This window comes from Echinops telfairi, unplaced genomic scaffold (genome assembly GCF_000313985.2).
Source record: "Echinops telfairi isolate 266 unplaced genomic scaffold, ASM31398v2 ScPeMD7_7436;HRSCAF=8474, whole genome shotgun sequence".
Taxonomy (NCBI): Eukaryota; Metazoa; Chordata; class Mammalia; order Afrosoricida; family Tenrecidae; genus Echinops; species Echinops telfairi.
In genome coordinates, this window is record NW_022111336.1 from 3,777,908 (window position 1) to 3,795,732 (window position 17,825).

The 17,825-nt window shown below is 39.8% G+C and overlaps 1 protein-coding gene and 1 non-coding gene across 5 annotated transcripts in view; one reads left to right on the forward strand and one right to left on the reverse strand.

Moving 5' to 3' along the window:
* DMD (dystrophin) overlaps positions 1–17,825 on the reverse strand; it is a 2,430,848-nt gene that overhangs the window by 408,690 nt on the left and 2,004,333 nt on the right. The window lies entirely within an intron of this gene.
* LOC115872675 lies at positions 10,700–10,820 on the forward strand. The gene has a single exon (XR_004047998.1). It is a non-coding gene; the product is annotated as a small nucleolar RNA SNORA61 (small nucleolar RNA).

The window sequence follows — 17,825 nt, forward strand, 5'->3', positions numbered from 1 at the left end:
GGTATGGATAATGGTGGCTTCTGTGATGCTCTGGTATGGAAAGCTATGTCACTGGTCTTTCAAAGACCAGCGGGGTCATCCCAAGTGAATCGGTGTCAGTAAGACTACAAGGAAGGAATCAGCTGCCCACTTGTGAGGCCTTCTCCCTCCCGGCTGGCCGTCGAGTCCACTCCGGTTCATAGCCACTGCCAGTGGGCTTCAGGGACTGCAACTGTTGACAGGAGTACAATACCCAGTCTTTCTCCCTCGGAACAGCTGGTGGTTTTGAACTACTGACCATGACTAAGTGGATCACAGGCCTACTCTATGGAAACCGTGTCAGTTAATGAAAACCTAAGGGACAGAAGCAGAATATTGGCAGAAGGGGAACCCCTGAGTTAAGAAAATACTCAGATGGGCAGCACAAATTATGAAGGCCGCTGATGAGACGGAGTGGCACAGTGGCTGCAGCCATGGGCTGAAGCATAAGAACAACCGTGAGGATGGCACAGAACTGGGCAGCTTTTCCGTCCGTTCGCAGAGGATCGTGATGAGCTGGATCCCACTGGAAAGCATCTAACGACATCAAAAGCAGCAGCAGAAACACAACATTGACTAATAAGCCGTCCCTTCTCTTTCAGTTTCAAAACCCTATAGAGAAATTCCATTCTGCCCTATAGGAGTTCTTTGAGTTGGAATCAACGCCACAGCATTGGGTTTGAGTTGAAGGACTTATTGTATAAACTGGAAAGGCAGAGACATCCATAATTCCAATAAAACCTGGAGAGGATTCCAAACTAGCATAATATGGGAAAGGGGATGGGGAAAAGTTTCCTCAAGAAAACAGTAATATCCAAGCAGAATACTAAATTATGAATATGAGTTACCCAGGGAAGAGGGCATAAGAGAGCACTCCAAGAAGTGTGGAATGCAAGAGATAAAGGAGCTAACACAGGATGGAGTGTGACACACTCGTTGCCATTGGGTCGGTTCGATCTCAGGGTGACTCCGTGGGTTAGAGCCTAGAACTGCTCTATAGGATTTTCTTTTGTTGTACCGTTTATGGAAGCAAATCACCAGGCCTTTATTACATGGTGTTCCTAAATGGTTTTGAGCCTTCAGTCTGTAGGTTGGTAGTCGAGCACAAACCATTTGCACTTCTCAGGGATTGCTAAATTTTAAGTAGGCTGCTATTTCTAGACCAAACAGACAAGAAGAGGAGATGACAGTGGTGAAGTAGGACACTGTACACTACTATCAAAAATATTTCTCTGAAGATCCATGAGGTCTTTAAACTAGAGTTTGAAGCTCGGATTCTCTGTGACCATACATGGCCAACTAAGAAGTTTAGATGTTTTCTCATAGGCAATCAGGAACCTCTAAAAGGATTTAACCAGGGCCGTGTCACAGACTTATGTATGTTTCAAATAGATTGCTGTAACATAAATGAAGACCTGGTGGCAAAGTGTGTTATGTGTTCGACTGCTAACCACAAGGTGGACTGTTCAAAATAACCAGCTGCTCCATGGGATAACGTCAAGGCTTTCTACTTTCCTAGAGAGTTAGAGTCTCAGAAACCCACAGGGGTGGTGCTAGCCTGTCCTATAGGGTGACATGGGTCAGAACTGACTCGAGGACCCTGAGTTAGATGTGTGTGAGGAATGGACAAAAGCAACCAGAATGAGCAGTTAGGATGCAATTGCAAGAATTCAGTGAACGTTTACGAGCATCTGACCCAGGACAATGATATAAGGAGAGAGAGAGAAAAATGGAGAAATTGAATGGAGATGTTTAGGAAATAAAGGTGTTAAGGTTTGGTGACTGAAGGGTAGAGGGAAGAAAGAGGAGGTTAAAAGGATGACCCAAGGAACACAGCTTCCAGGTTCCTGGGATGAGGGAATGTTGGGTTTCATTGCCCTATTATCATTGTTAGATTCATAGCGACTCTCTTTGACATAATAGGACTGCCCCTTGGGGGTTCTCTAAGTGATCATCCTTATGGAAACAGAAGGCCAGGCCTTTTCCCCACAGGGCCACTTGATGGGTTTGGATCACCTTTTGGTTACCATCTAAGCACTTAACTGTTATATCAACAAGGTCTTAGCTGTGGGGAAATCACATTTCCTGAATTGATTCTCAGTGTTCCTGCAAAAAGCTCTCTCCTTCTTCGATCACGGGAATGAGATCTATAGCCATTTGTTTAGTTGATGGCTTTGATCCAAGAATGGAAAATGGTTATAGCTCAGACTAGGTTCCTTAGTTATGTCCCAAGGCATCAAGAAGATGGGAATAACTATTTTTCTAGATATTAGCATTTAAAAAAAAAGCCTTAATTTTGGGACATTTTCTGGGGGTAAAAGCTGAGCCACTTGAGGCTTCCTGGATCCTGGGGAGGGTCCAGAAGTGAAGACTCAGGCCTATTATCTTTCCAAGGAGACTTCCAGGAAGGGAGAGTAGCAGCTTCCTCCTTCCCCATTTTAAGCAGAAAACAATACTTTTTCCTTGCCTATGGAGTGCCCCCGCCATTCACACAGGAATGTCTTTCATCAGCTCCCATTGCCTTGCCCCAGAGGTAAGACCTGGAGCAACGGAGGCAACATGATGAGCATATTATTTACTGTAAGGTAAAGCAAAATAATCTATTGTATGTGTGCATTTAGGTTTCAATGATTACAAATGAATATTAAAAACTCAACACTTGGGAGAGGGAGCAAATAAGAGAGAGCAAGGGGGTATGATTCATTCAGCTTGCACAAGTAACATTCCTTCTAGAAGGAACTAAAAAGGCAACTCTGATGTTTAGGAAAGAAGACACGGTTTACAAGTCATTTCCTCATTCAACTAATACCCACCTCGTGCCTCTAATTAGACATACAGACAAAGGTTAAAATTAAATGTGCAGATTAGATTGCTCAATGAGTGAAGTTAGTTGAAGAGAAAATTCTGGGGAATGGCAGGTTATGGGAAGGAGGGTGGGAAGAGGGAGCATGTAGCATTCATGACTATATAACCCCACTCTATTGGATTGTGTAAGATATGGCAAAAAAGTAAAAGAGACTATTATAGGAAAAGTGATAATAAGGGTTTCTGGAGGGTAGGGTTAGGTAGGGAGGAGATAAAGGGAAGCTGATAGCAAAGAGTTCAAGAAGAAGGAAAATGGTTTGAACTGATTGTGGTAGCAATTGTACATTACTTCTTGATGTGATTGAACTAATGAATGTATGATATCTGTAAGAGCTTCCGATAAAATGATTAATTTTTAAAAAGTCAGACAAAGGAAGAGCCTCTCTTGAGAGATCAAAAACAACAAACAGAGACCCTTCCCTGAAAAGAACAGGCTAGTTGGTAGATCCAAGGAAATGAGTAGAGTTCAGCTCTTGAGAGAGAATGAGAGTTTTGTGTGGAAGAAAGTCACCCAAAGTATCTAATGAAAGTCACCCAAAGTATCTAATCACACACAGGGATCAAGCTAGATCATCACTGACCTTCCCATTGACTTTAACAAACCGATGGAAATTACTGGGAGCAGTTTCCACAGAGGATTTTAAAAGTAAGTTCAGTTGAGGATTGAGTTGGAGAAGGACAAGGCAGGTAAAGTGAAAATTATGTCATATGTTGTGAGGATAATGAGGTATAGGGAATGTGTGTGTGTGTGTGTGTGTGTGTGTGTATTTATTTATTTATTTATTTATTTATTTATTTATTTATTTGAGGGCAGGGATAGTTTACACATAGACTGAAACATGGAAACTAACCATAGGGTGACCAGTGTCCCAATTTACCAGGGACTGATTTTTTTCAATGATTTTTAGGATGCAACACTTTTAATTCCTAAACAAATCAGTCCCAAACAAAGCAGAAAAATTAGACAGCCTCTCAGCCAGCTTATGTTAGAGACTTAGACAAGACAATGTGTAGGTAATTGTGGAGAATTAGACCTGGAGGTTCCCATCTAACTTAGAAAGTCCAGGACGATATTTGAGGATGCAATTCCATTGTGAAAACAGCATAGAAAATAATGCAAAATGAAGGGCCATCTATTGGGCGAGAACACTTGTTTGCCCCTCAAGTTATTGCCAAGAGTTTAGCTTCACCACAGCTGCACATTTCCATTCTTAAATATGAGTCATTGAGGATTAAAATGAGCCTAGAGTGAAGACAATGGAAGTTGTGTCATTACAAAGATACGAGAACCATTATGCTTACACCATTGCCTGAAATTAAGAAGAAAAAAGTGTATGGGAGAGAGAGTTAAGTGATGGAAGATTTTACACCCGGAACCCCCAAAAACCTGTAAAACAAAAGGAAGAAAAGGAACAAAGAGTGAATTCAGGAAAACAATAGGATAAAGAAAGCAGCCATGTTTCTTATACTGTGGGGAGAGGTGATAAATGCAAATATGTTAGCATTGTCAAACAAATGGCTCTGTTCCATTGAATCACTCATCAAATTCCATGCACCGGTTGCACCAGACCCTGTGCTAGGACTGAGTACCAGTGGTTGTAGTAGTACGGAGTGGATTGTCGTAAACACATACAGGAAGAGGCTGCCTTTTAAAAGAACAGAAAATAGATTTGTCAACATCTCCTCCACTCACCATCAACTGAAATATTTGAGGCTTGCCTATTTGAACCAATAAGTTGTTCATTGATTTTAAATCAAATGGAATTTATGAAATTGAAGCTTCCAACCACAGCTCAAGATTGCTATTTTCCATAAATACACCACCACTGTCTTCAGCAAACACCATCTACCAGCTTTCAGACAGTTCCCCAACATGCTGACAGGAAGGCAGAGCACAGAAGGAAACCCGAGGCTGCATCTGATAATTCCCGTTTAGTGCCTCTCCAAGGGTCGGACATGGACACGCTTCTAACCAAAAACCAAGAAGAAGTGATGTGAAGCTCCTTATTCTTTGTTAATAAGTGTATTTGAAGTCTTTCCAAGAAGATACATTTGGAAGAGGTTTGGGAAGATTTATAATTGAATGAAAAAATATTTGGTCAGATAGATGGTATTAATATTTTAAACAGACAGGTTGAGATGTTCGTGCATTAGTGTGAAAGAGATCCCAGATATTGAGTCCTTCCTCCAGGCAAACACAGCATACATCTTTATAATATTTGGATGTCAGTATTCAAATGTTGCATTTACTTCTTTAATCTATGGAAGAGATACAATTACTTTCTTTAAAATCCACCCTCTGAAAATGTTTTCAGAATGATGAAGAAAACAAATATACAAATGTGCCTGACACAATGGATGGATATATGGATTGTGATAAGAGTTGTATGAGCCCCCAATAAATTGATTTATAAAAGAAAACATTTTACTTAAAAAAATCTACCCTCTCCCCAAAACTTCTCTCTATACCTTTCCATGATAGCCAAGCCTGGGGCTCTAAAAGACATACCGAATAATTCGAAGCAACTAAGGAGGAAATCGTTGGCTATTACTGAGGCGCGTCAGCCTGCAGGGTTGCTATGAGTCGGCGTCGGCTTGATGTCAGGGTGAGGAGTGTGCCGCCCCAAGTCATGGTATTTTCCATCCCCTGATAGTGGACATTGAGGAACGGATGCATTTCAATGTGGGTGCTCGTGAAGACAACGGAAATTACTATGGACTGTCAAAAGAAGAAACGAATTTGTCTCGGGAGAAGTACAGTTGAAATATTCCCGAGAATCAAGGCTACTACGTCTTCACGAACTTTGGGACTATCATTAGGAGAGACCAGTCCCCGGAAAAGGACAGGTGCTTGGTAAAGCAGAGTAGTAGCAAAAGTGAAGAGTCTTAACCAGCTGAATTGACCCAGTGGCTGCAACAATGGGATCAAACATAAGAACAACTGTGAAGGACTGGGCAGTGTTTCATTTTGTGGTCCATAAAGGTACTATGAGTTGCAACCAACTTAACAGGACATCACAACAACAACAAAAACAACAACACATATAGATATATATGGAACAAAGAAGAACCAAATTATTTTCCATTCTTTATCTGTATGAAGGAGGCCTGGTGACATAGTGGGTTATAATGTTGTGCTGCTAACTTCAAGGTCTGCAGTTCGAAATCACCACCCATTCCTTGGGAGAAAGACAAGTCTATGTACTCTTGTAAAGATTTACAGTCTCAGAAATTCACAGGAGACGTTCTGCTTTGTCCTATAGGGTCGATATGAGTAGGGATGGACTCAATGGCAGTGAGTTTTATTGGTCTGATTTTGGTACCTGCCTCCCGACCTACCTAATCTTATTTATTTATTTATAACGTCTGCTCTCCTGTTTCCAGAAAGAAAGAAAAATAAGAGTAGATATTACCAAAAATACTACATGAAAAAAGAAGTAGCTTAAAACTGAAGTGTGGTAGAGATGTAGGGTGTGGTATTGAGTTGCTTGATGCACTTTAGAGCAGAGAGAAGTGGGCACAGTAAAGGCATGGCCGCAGGAGGATTTACTATGGTCCTTCTAGCTATGGTTTGGTACAGCAACCCTGAAGGACATAGTAGAACTGCACCAACCGCCCCCCCCCCCCCCCCCCCCCCCGCCCCCGTGGGGTTCTCCGGCTGTAAATCTTCATGCGAGTAGAAAGCCTTGTCTTTCTTCCCCAAACAGAGAAACTGGCGGTGTAGAACTGCTGTCTTGCTGTTAACAGGCCAAAGCTTTACCCACTAAGTGAGGGTCGTTATGGGGTTCCTATAAGATGGAGGCAACTCATCGGTAGTGAGTTTTTTCAGCTATGGATTTATAGCTCCTACCACATGACTGAGTGGGGCTATACAATAAGGTGCTTGTGGTGTAGCAAGGGGCTAGGATAGAAAAAAGATGTCAATCAATAATGTAAATAAGATGCATGGTACTATTGTGTCAGTGGGACTATGCAAATAAGGTATATAGAACTCTTAACAAGTGAATTCACCAATTTTACCACCCCTCTAGTTTGACATGAGCCATCTCAGAGCCAGAAAGGGGGGTGGGGGATGGGGGCATCTGACTAAATAGCACATTGTTCTACCCCAAAATTCTGAAGTCCCATGGTTTGAAAGTCTAGAAAGGATTTTCCTCTAGTTGGTAGCATTAACCAGGAGATAAGAATACGCTACACTGATCTTCAAATGAGTGACTCAATGCTAGCCATTTAATAAATGGTTAAGGAGCAGGCATCCAGCAAGTTAGTTAACACAGTAACATTTGTAATTTCATCAATATTTAACGGCGTTATCATCCACTCCAAGGTGGCTTAAAAAAGTTCATAGAAAAATGAGATGAAAGGATAATGGGGTTTTCCCACAAACTTTTGGAAGCTTCCACATGTTATCAGTCTAGTTCTCATATGTTTTCTACCTTCTCTGTGTTGCTCTCTGTTGGCTTCAGAGTCATGCACAATACAAAACAATGCGGCCTGGTCCTGCACCATCATTATGATCAGTTGCAGGTCCGATAGTTGTGATGTATAAGATCTTAATGTAAGCTGCCTAGATTGGTTTTACTTCTGATAAGCTGCCAAACTCTGCTTGTCACCAAAATTATCATCCTCATTTAAGGAACCCTCACATTTATTGAGTTTCAACTACCTAAGAATTATTTACTAAAGGCTGGCTAGGGATCATCAATGCCCAATTAATTTAAAACCGGAATCTTGGGAAAGAGCAAGATTCAATGCAGTAACTGGAGTAATAACATGGCAGAGTGGCAAGAATTACTTTTGTCTCCAAGAATATAAGGACAATCCATAGGAGTTAAGTTAAATAAAGAAAAAAAGAAGGACGGTGGAATGGAACTAAGAACAGATGTAGAGAGATTTCTTTTAACATTCATTTAAGACAGCTAATATTAGGTAGGTTATGAAAATGGGATATACGGGCTCTAAAGAAAGGTCAAAGTCATCTTTAAATAAGATGAAAAAAATTTAAGAAAGCTTATTTAACTGTGTAAAAAATGTTCCATCCTATTTTCAGTCTACTTCTGGGTAAGAGTGAAGATATGGGATTCTAGTATCAGATACATCTAGCCATTGTTTTAGATAATCAACAGCATGAATAATGATATTAATTTATAAACGATTACAACAAATCTGAAGCAATGTTGAAAACTATTTTGGATATATTTCAAGTCTGAAATTACTTTTCGAGAGTCAATTGTCTTCAATGAGAAAACAGTTTTGAGGGTTTAAGAGAAAATTGTGTTTAACAACTCATTGTTAAGATTTTTCTTTCTGGAGGTTTTTAAAACTGAAAGCTGTGCTTTCTGCCATCACAAGCATGGACTAGAATAGAGCCCAGCCTACTTGTAAGCCTGTGGGAGAATAGCTCAGTGCCTACATGGCATCTTGAACAGCTGTATGCTTCTCAATCTTACACTGGGCTGTGTCCAACAACCATTGCATAAATAACTTCCTACAGATAATAGTGCTGCTCAGTTCTGAGCTGACCATAAGAAATTACTAGTGAAAACAGAATCTGTTCCCATGGCCACTTAGAAAATTAGGTCTTAGTTCATTGGGCCTAAGCCTTAAATTTTGGAAATTCCTTCCGAAGTGAAAATACAGATGAATGGGTTATTAGGAAATCCTGTGACAAATTAATTTATATCCATTCTCATGAGACTCAGCCAACAGTTGAGATTGTTAACTATAAGTGGTAAATAATTTCTGAGTCATACCATTTGTCTCTGTCTATCAACATGATCCCAAAGTGGAACACTTGATTCATTCCATGTACACACCCTCAAACAAGCTCATTTCCAAGTCTTTCCCATCTCCATAACTGTCACCATTATTTACTGACTTGTTTAAGCCAAAGACCTCAGAGTCACTCTTGATGCTATGTTTTCTCTCACACAATTCATCTGAAGTTCTATCAGCTCTGCCTTCAAAATCTTGAATCCAACCACTTTTCACCAACTTCAGCCATCATTATCTCCTTGCAAGATGATTTCAACATCCTTCCAACGTTCTCTTTGCTCTCAGTCATTTGGCAATAATAGTAGCCAAAAATCAACTCAGATCGTATCACCTGTGCTAAGAGCCCTCCAGTGAAGAATCATTACATTCAGAATAAAATCCACCTCCTCACCATGGGTGGCATGACTGCTCATGTTATTACTGGCCTGTGTCTGCCTCTATAACCTCTCACTGTCTACGGCTCTTATGTTCCTTTAGGCACACAGCCCATATTGCCCCTCCTTGAACACACCAAACTTGTTCTTACATCTGGGATCTTGTGTATGCTGCCTCTTCTTTCTAGAAAGGAGTTCCTGGGTGGTGCCAATGGTTAAACCCTTGAAGACTAGCCTGAAAGTTGGTCGTTTAAACATACCCAGAGCTGACTCAGAAGAAAAGACTGGTGATAGGCTTCTGAAAGGTCACCTCCTTGAAAACTCTACGGAGGATAGTTGTGCGTTGGAACACCTGAGATCACCATGAGTCAGCATCAACTGGGCCACGATTAGTTCGGGTTTTGTTTTCTTCTTAGAATACTCTTCATGCAATATCTGAGTAGGTTGATTGGTTCACTCGCTCACGTCAAGCAGTCTCTCACTTCTGACCAATTATAACCTCATCAGAGAGCCTTCTACCCTTTGGTCTCTTTACTCCTGCTTAGTTTCTCTTTATAGCATTCACTACTGTTACATAGCTTATTGAGTAATTAGTTGATTTGTGGTGTCTTTCCCTAATAAAAAAAGGAAGGATTCAGTGACTCCATTGTTAAAAAAATACACTAAAAATTGTAGTGCCTCAGCAATCGCATGCCTCAGTGTATACACAAAACACTTGAAGACTGAGACTCAAGCCGATCCTTGTACACCAATGCTAATTGCAACATCGTTCATAAAAACCCAAAGGTGCAAACAACCTAACTGTTCACCAACATATGAATGCATAAACAAAATAAGGCACATGCATACAATGGCATACTATTTATCCAGTAAGAGAAATGACATCTTGGTGGATAGTACAATAGAGGTGGTCTATGAAGATATTATGCTGAGTGAAGTGAATCAATCACAAATGGACAAATATTGTATGATTTCACTCATATAAATATATAACAACAGGCAAATTTATGTAGGCCTAAATTTATTCATGGTTACCAGGGGTGAAGGAATTGACTTTTGGCTCCTGGTGTTAAGAAAAATAGTATCAATTAAGGACTGCACAACCAATTCATGTAAGCCTTGTCTAGTTGAATTGATAAAAAGTTGTGATAGATACATTTATAAAGATAGCAAGAACAACAACAACAAATAACCAAGAAGAGCAGTGTGTTTTTATACAAGCAAGCACCTGATGGGATTCATTTTCTTGGTTTGGAGGTTTAAGGTCATGCTTTCATGAGATATCCCAAACATTGTTTTCATCATGTTTAGTGCTTCTGTTCTCTCTCTCAGTTTGTTGCAAAGTGGTGTCCTAAAAGCTTGCAAGCAGCCACTTAAGGCACAATTGGTCTCAATTTGCCTGTAGAACACCCAAAGGCTCTGGAATAGGAGGAGGAGTTGTAAGGTGACCTTTCTCAGGAATGAATGAGAGCAGAAGAATTGGATGGTGCCCAGGTACCATTGCTGAACATTTTGATAAGAGAGTCTATAGAAGAATCTTGATCAAAAGGGAGAAGGCATATTATCCTGGAATACAAATATTCTGGAATCAGAGAGTCTGTCTGGGTAAACCCTGAAACTATTGCCCAGATATAATATTTAAACCTGAAATCCAAAATATCCCTGGACCCCTCCAGATTCCTTCCCCCTCAGATCTGAATATTGGTCTGAGTGGCTACAAAATGAGGAATAGTAAAATTGAAGTGGACTTCGAGTCTTTAATGATATGCAAGTTCATTTCAAACTATATATATCCCTTGAAGATTTCTTAAAACCAAACAGAACCAAAGGGGGTGGGGGTTGTGCAACAGAACCTGGCTTAACTGGTGAAGACTGTCAGCCTTGAGCAATACATTATTTTAAGAATTACCTCTATGGGTTGGAATTGACAATAGCAAGTTGAAATTTTGATAGGAGACATGAAGACAGTGAATTTATGCTAATGGGGGGGACAACAACTCAGAAAATGAGAGTGAGAATGATGGTCCAGTTTAAAGAATACAATTCAACTGAAAGAATACAATCCATGCCATTGAATTGCACATGCAGAAACGGTTGAAGGGACGTGAGTTCTACCGTGTATAATCTCAACAATCAAAATAAATAAATAAGGAAACTTCATGGAGGTGGAAATCCAGTTTGGCCCCCACAGTATTTTCAGCCCATGACAAGGAGCAGGTATTCAATAAATAGTTATTGAAAGAATCAATGCACAGTAGGAATCTGAATTACAAAATGGTTTCTCCTAATTTTTTTTTTCACGGAAAAGAAAGGGCACAGAAAAAGATCAGGGGTTAAACCACAATTAAATGAAGAGTGCCTAATAGCGCGTGTAAAAGTACTTTAAGAGAGAAAACACTTTTCGGATAATATCTTTAAGTGTTTATGTCAGGATATCAAAATATCTTGACAAAGTTAGGAAGAGGACCTTGGTAGGAAAGTCAATTTGGAAAGTATTTATATTTCATCTTATTATCATCATTAAAGAAAAGCAGCAATTCCTAAATGACTGTGCTCCCAAGTTTTGATGATATAGCTAATTTTCAGAAGACTTCTTCAAATGCCTAGAAATGTCATTCTAAAAATACTTTTGAAACTTTTCTACTCAGCATTCCTGAAAAAGGCTGGAAAAATATAAAACTTATTATGCAAAAGAGTTTACTTTATGATTGAAAAGAATATTAGATCAAAAAGACGTTTGTTTTCTCCACCAGAGCTGCGCAGACATTTTATGGCAGGCACAACCATCATTGAACTTTGCAAGGAAACAAACTTGTTTAGGAACTCCAAGAGGCCAGGCCATCGAATCTTGGATTGAATTACTCTATCATTTCCTTTTTGTTGTTCACCTGAGATGAAAAAAAAATTTTTTTTTCAAGCCAGAGTTGACTTGAAAGACATTCACAAGCAGCACCCAACCCAAAGCCAATTTCTCTTTCAGTGGGGGGAACTTTTCAAGATAACACATGCACTAAAATCTCCCTTAAATAAGCAGGATAGCAATGACAACTGAATTAGCCTAAATGAAGGTATAATCTCCAACATGATTCCAGGATAATTTTATTGAACTTGTGAACCTGTCCCTCACGTTGTGGTGACTCCCATGGAAATCGAACATGCATAATATATGACCTGACCAATGAACAAGTAAACTACATTATTCAAGCCTTTTCATTTGTCAACAGCACCCAAGCAATAATGGCTTTCTGTCCACTGTTTTAATAATGTATGTTTTGATTACTTCCATCTAAATCATAACCAGAAAGTCTGAGGAAGCTTCGAAGGTGTCCTTGCTGGTCTCTAAGGAAGGGATTATAGAAATCTTTAATTTGAAGGATGAAAACCCAGTGACAATCAATTTCATTACCAAAAATGCCAACAAAAAGGCACTTCCTGCAGTGTCTTTATCATTAACACCTAATCTCCACTTGAATTTGGGGTCGGATGAAGGGAATTAACTGACCTCATCACTTATTAAGGACCTCCATAGAAATTCCCCATTATGATTTGCTCCTTTAGAACTCTCTCCAGGTTAATCACAGAACTAGACAAGTAATAAATATCACTTTCGTGGGTGCTCAAGTAAAACAAAGGAAGTTAGGGTTAAAAAATATATCTGGACCAGAATAATACACACTAATTGAAAATGAGTCAGTCTAGTGAGGCAAGTAATGAGGAACCGTAAAAGCCAGGATAATGTATTCAAAAGATATAAAACTTGGTCAGTTTATATTTGCTAAGGCACATTTGATCTTTAATTATTTATACCACTTCATCTCATATGGAGTATTATTTTATTAATTAGTCTTGAGAGCCATTCCAGTAGCAGTTGTTATGCTGCGCAGCTGGGTTGGGAACACAGATCCACTCTCCTGGGTGTGAAAACTGCTTTAGGAGTGAGACTGCAGTGCCCACATACCAGTCAAGTCTTCGGGAATTTTAGCTAACAGAAACCCCACCTACCTCTCCATCACAGTAACTGAGACCGACTATGCACTTTCCCCTTAAAAGAATAAGACAGATGATATCTTGCCCCATTTTTTCAGCATTAGCAAAGGATGTATGAAATAAATGTGAATTCTTTCTTTTGTAAATATTCTGATTTATAGAAGTGTGACATAGAACTATATTTGATTGTACTGTAATTTCAACATTGTATGTCCATAAAAAGCAAAAATCAAGGGCAGCAATAATCTGTTAACAGTTAGCAAGCAAGTGATTGAAAAGAAGTGTCGCACAAATATATGGGGGCAAGTTTATGGTGACAAGTGACCCGTCTCGGTACCAGACATTCTATATAAACAACGTTTCAATCCAGAACTCCATAAAGAGAAAGCCCAGTTGTAATCTTCGAAACCTAGTCAAGTGAAACCGACGTCTACAAATACAAAATCTATCACAGACTTGATTTTGATGGAGGTCTGTACTGACCATGCTTCCTTTCCCTCTTCCAGAAGCCCTGACAGAGAGACTTCATGTCAAGGCATTTCCTTTGTTCTTTTATCCACAGGCAACAAGAGAATCACTAACTAGTCAGTCCTTCCATTATGAGAAAAAAGTTACTACATAAATGTGACAAACTCTTGAGTAAAACAGGGTGCAAATTTGTTCTCTTGTCCACCTTCAGGAGTGATAATGTTCTTTGAGGAAGGAGAATGTGTTGTGCCAAGGTTTTTTCTCCAGGATACAAAGGAAAACATGTGAGGGCTTTGGGGTAGACAGCATGCACGCATAAAAACCCTGGGCATAACAACACTGCTACACACCTCAAACAATTGAGAATGGAAGTTCCATGCGACCTAGCAACCCCTTTGTTAGGCTTATGTCCTAAGGAAGTAAGAGACATAACAGGAACAGACCTGCACATCCATGTTCAGTGCAGCACTGTTCACAATAGCAAAAAAAGATGGAAAGAGGTTAAAGGCCCATCAGTTGAAGAAGGGCTAAGGAAACTGCCAGACGCGCACAGTGGGATACTTTGCATCGCTCAAAAACAATGACGAAATCATGAAGTACCTCATGACATGAATGGGCACAAAGGACATCATGCTTCATGAAATCACTCAATCCCAAAGGGACACAGATTACCTGAGACCACTATTGTACATTAAAAATATATTAGAAACCAAGATAAAGGCATTCATACCAAAGGGAACAAAATCTGGAAACTTATAGGGGATGGGAGGAACCAGGGTGGGAAGAGGAAACAAAGGGCTAGACCATCGAAGGGGGATAAGGTAGAGAGGTGGGTGACAGGTAAATTATTGGGGGGGAGCTAGTAGTTTAAATTGTTGAATAAAAAGTTGATGATTTGAAATGTATACCCACATCTAATTTACCCTAAAAGAAATAGAATAAGAGTACTAGAGAAAACAAACAAACAACAAAAAAGCAAAACCACAGCCCCAAATCCTGCTATGCATTTTTTCTTCTCTTGCCTGCACTTGCCCTCAGAGTACCGGAGTAAAAATGAAAAAGAGGAAAGTTAAATTATTGATTTTGTTTCTTTGTTTTCCCCCTTTTTCCCTCTCACTCTTTTCCTTCCTTCCTTGACTCCTTTGGTTTTATCTATCCAGTATCTACCAGGTACGACTTTATCAGGCCTCAAGTATAAAAATATAAAGGGCAACTAAAAACCAAAACCCCCAACTCACTGCCATTGAGCCAATTCAATTCTGACTCATGACATCCCTGTAGGTCAGGCCTCTTTGGGTTTCCGAGACTGTAATTCTTGATGAGAATGGAAAGTCCCATCCTTTTCCCACAAAAAAATGTCAACCAGCCACAAAAAAAAAGGTAAGAGCACAAGGGTTAGTGAAAGGGAGTGACATTAATGAGATATGCACATAAAATATAGGAATACATACTGCATGGACATAAACACAAAAGGTGTATTTAGATACATTTACTATGCATATATACAAGCTATCCACATGCATGCATGTGTGCAGACATGATGAAAAAGAATGCTACGTGACAGAACTCAAAGAATGATGAAGAAATAGTATTAGGAAAGTGTATTACAGGGAGAGCTGGTCAACTGATGAGTATCAGAGAAAAGTTTGCTGAGTGTTTGAGCCCAGATATTTAGGATTATTAGATAGATGTTAAGGGGAATGCGTGGATAGGAATCTATGGCAAATGATGAACGCAAGTGGTTTCTAACCAAAGGATGTAAGGTTCAAGCTCATCCAGAGGTGCCTTGGCAGAAATCCCTTGCTAGCTACTTGTGAAAGCACATCCATTGAAATTCCGATGAAGCATAGTTGTACTGTGACATGTGGGAGGTCAGCATGAGCTGAACTGTACCCGACAGCAACTGGTATGGTATGGTATGGCATGGTATGACATGGTATGGTATGGTATGGCATGGTATGACATGGTATGGCATGGTATGACATGGGATGGCATGGTATGACATGGGATGGCATGGTATGACATGGGATGGTAAGGTATGGTATGGTATAGCATGGCATTGTATGGTATGGCATACTGGGGTAGAAAGAGTTTCAGATAGGGTGCCCACTATGTTCAAATCCCTAGCTGAGAGGAATGTGGATAATTGGGACAGTAATAATGAAGAAAAGCAATATGGCTGCTATCCCAAGCCCAAGGGTAAGAAGAGAGAATGTTGGAGACTTGGAGTCCTTGCTGAGGAGTTTCATCTTTATCTAAGGTCATTGAGAAGCCACTAAGAGTGTTAAGATCAGGAGTGGCATGATCCATTTTAAGTTTCTATATCAATTAGTCTGACTGAAATGTAAACATTGAATTGGAGGATGGCAAGTGTAGCTGCAGATAAAATGAGGAGAAAGTGTCTATTGTAACTATGGTGATTACAGCAGTAGACAGAGACAAGTAATATCTGGAAGGTAAACCTACATAGTGATGAGTTAGCAATAGAAAGGTGGATGTTGGTGGTCATGAAAAACTGCTGTGGCTCTATACATGCCCTTTGCCTCTTAGTTCTTTCCTCTATTTCCTTTTACTTTCTTCTTTTCCCATTATCATGTTCACCCTTCATTTGGGTTTCAGTAATTGCTCTCGGTTACATTGCCCTTGATCAAGCCCTATCAGGCCTCCTACACCTTGTCACCATAGATTTTGGATCACTTGTTCCCTTGTCCCTGGGTTTAACACCCACTTCCTTTTCCCCACCTCCCCCTCTCCCTGAACTTTCGGTCCATTGTTTTCTCCTCCAGATTGTTTATCCCGCCTATCTTATCTAAATAGTTCTTTAATGTTTAGCCCCCCTCCAACCCTCTCCACCAACTATCATGATCCCAATTCTACCCTACAAATCCAGCTAGTCCAGACAATGTACACTGGTACAGATAAGAGCTAGAAATACAGGGACTCCAGGACAGATAAACTTCTCAGGACCAATAATGAGAGTAGCGATACCAGGAGGGGAAGGAGAAGGTGGGGAAGAAAGTGGGAACCTATCACAATGATCTACATATAACTCCATCCCTGGGGGATCGAGAACAGAAAAGTGGGTGAAGGGAGACATCGGATAGTGTAAGATACCAAAAATAATAATAATTTATAAATTATCAAGGGCTCGTGAGGGAGGGAGGGAGGTTGGTGGAGGGAGGGAAAAAATGAGGAGCTGATACCTAGGGTTCCAGTAGAAAGAAAATGTTTTGAGAATGATGATGGCAACAAATGTACAAATGTGTTTGACACAATGGATGTATGTATGGGTAGTGATGAGTTGTATGAGCCCCCAATAAAATGATTTAAAAGGAAAAAGAAAGAAAATGAAAACCTGCTGTGCCAACCTGCCCTATTTTGGTCTGGATATAGAAGAGGAGAATGTGTTTAGTGAGATTTTCCAGGTTTTGTAGACTTTGTAGACCAACAAAATAGGTGAAAAGACAAAGGATTTTCAGTTCTTAGAATAGTTCTCTTAAAATGTTTGAAGAACATTTTATTGTTTAAACATTCATAACCAGTGATACATATAAGTACAATTTACATCTCTAATCTCTAGTACTTTTTTAGAGGTTCCCCCACATATAGTATATGCTAGTGTTGGGGCAAAAACTTGCATAATTGAGTAAAACAGAAGAGAGTTGGTTGGTGACATATTACTGTGATGAAAGGTTGTTGTATGAAATAGTGCATCCTGGAAGAGTGATTGTGCAAAGTCTGTCCCTTGGGGCTCTTATTGTACAGGGACTTAAGACTCATAAGTATATTTACTGTTTCCTGTATGTTTGGGGAACAAGCATTGTTCAGAATTTGGTAACAATCAAGTGAATATTTTCCTCATGCCTCATCCTACCTATCCTTTTGGGAGAGTTATTAGGGACATAGGTATCCCCCATACCTATGGTTTATAGAAATCCATCAGACCTACCAAAATTTTTGAAATACTTAATGATTCAGTATGCATTCCATTAGCAAAAACAAACAACCCCCCAAATATCATATCTAAACAATCTTGGTAACATAATTAATTCCAGTAATGGAAAAGTTATTAAATTGGCCTGGGAATGAGGAGAAGATGGAGGAAGGTGAAACTCATGTATAAAACACAGCATTATCAATAGGCTGTAAGTCTTAATAAGTCAATGAAAGGCAATTGGGGTGGGGTGGGGGCGGATATCTGAGCAAGCACATTAGCCATGTGAAGAGTAGTTAATTTCTTCATGGTACGTGTTACCTATAAGTCTCATCCAAACATGTTCTAAAATTATGTTCCTGGTTATGAGAATCCAGAATGAAAAGACTGAGCAAGTACAAGTA